The sequence below is a fragment of the Topomyia yanbarensis genome, unplaced genomic scaffold (genome assembly GCF_030247195.1).
Source record: "Topomyia yanbarensis strain Yona2022 unplaced genomic scaffold, ASM3024719v1 HiC_scaffold_18, whole genome shotgun sequence".
NCBI lineage: Eukaryota > Metazoa > Arthropoda > Insecta > Diptera > Culicidae > Topomyia > Topomyia yanbarensis.
In genome coordinates, this window is record NW_026683360.1 from 282,370 (window position 1) to 284,302 (window position 1,933).

A 1,933-nucleotide genomic window follows, 5' to 3' on the forward strand; every position below is an offset into this window, starting at 1 on the left:
TGAAAAATGTTGTATACCCTAAAAATTTTGATTTATAGCAAAACATTATTTTTTGGGACTTTCGGCTCTAAATAAATTATTTACGTGGTCATTTTTCAATCGATTTTACATTTTTTGAGTGTTCTGGAAAGAAGTTTTTAAGCTATAAATCATGATTTTAAGGGTATCTTAAGGGGTTATATACAAAGTTGAAACTCAAAAAATCGAAAAAAAAAAATTATTGAATATTCTGAAAGTAGATAAATATCTGTATAATAGATAAATATATGTAAAAATTTCATCCAGATCGGAGCACTAGATTCTAATTTACAGCCATTTTCAGCGCGCTGGTTCTTCCACGAATGAAGTTAACACAAAACTTTAAACGCAATTATTTCGGAATTCAGTTTTTTGAAAAATACCGTTGCGGTTCACGTGATATCTCAAAAACTATTCATCCGTTATCCATATTTTTTTTTAATTGTTTGTATTTACATTCTCATGTACTTGAACGGTTTCTTTTCATCCAAAAAATTTCCATTCTGTAACCCATCAGCACTGGATGGAAATATACCTATTTTGGCGTACCCTTTCCGTAGAGTGTATTTGTTTACATAGCATTATGCTCACCGCTGTTCGAAACCGTTCACATTTAGTTGCAAATTTTCGTTTATTTTCGCGTTTGTGAACGGTTTTGTTTGTGCAGATAGGTGCAGTATTTTTTTGTTTGACATTTGTGTATAATTAGCATAGGATTTATTTAGGCTATCGCTCTCCTCTTGCGAAAATAAGTGTGCGCTGGTTATGCTGCTCATCGATGACAGCCATGCCACAAAACGGTTGGTGTTTTGTTATGGTCGAGTGCAGAAGACGGCCATCGTGAAAAGGACAGAAAGTGACGAACCACGGCATCAAACAGACGTCCAGATAAATTTTGTTTATTTTTCGGGACAGTTTCCCGCCACTAGAAGAAAGAATTCAGTGTGCGCGTGAGACGGAGATATAGAACCGTTAAACAGTGCCGGCCCATGGTTCGGGCACTAGTGAAGTGTGTGGTGTTGACTCGCCATAGAGGGAAAGCTAACAGCAAAGGAGCACTCGCGCTTCCCTGGCTAAATAATAAGGAGTAAATATCGATCGTTCTCATTGTGGAGGATCAGTCGAATGAGCCAAGCTCTCCTCCACAGTTAATCACCAAGGAGAACGAAGCAGAGCGGACAAAGGTTCCTCCTGGGAAGATCACTGCGGTGACTTCCGGTGACTCGTTTACGACGAGTAGACGATCCGGTAATTTATCACCACCGTCGCTAGGGAGGTTCCAAGAAAGAAGCCAAGCTCACCTCCTTAGCTAAAAGACAAGGACCGCTGCCGGAGCAGCCAACGGAACCCGAACAAGCACGCGGTCGTTGTTGTCCCGGCCTACCGGAAGGAAACCGCCTGCCCACCCTTCACCAGCAGCATAGGGATCCTGCATCAGCAGCAGTGGAGAGTAGAAGTAGAAATACACCGTAAAATTTAATTGTTTGTTTACTTTTTGTTGTTGTTTTGAAAATCCGAAATTCTGATAGAAGAATCTAGACCGCCCGGACAAGAAGGTTCCGCCGGGAAATCAAGAACCCGAGTAGTGGGCAAACCGCTACTTACGCGATGAATTTTTGTTTAAAATTTTGAACACTACAAAGCTCGTTTTTTTGGTCAACACGTTTTTGTGCAAGAATTTTTTTATTGGGTAACCGATCCGTTCAAGTACACTACAATTAATTTTTATGTAAAAATCTTTTTTGTTTTTGGATTCTAGTTGACCGGTTCGGCTTGGAGAGGATTCATCGCAAACTTCTGCAAAAAACGCGCTTCGGGGATGGGTCACAACTACGACAACTTTTTATATATTTTTTTAATCAACTTGTTTTTTTCTATCTTCGATAGTGTTATCAACGAACTCTCTTTCGCTTTT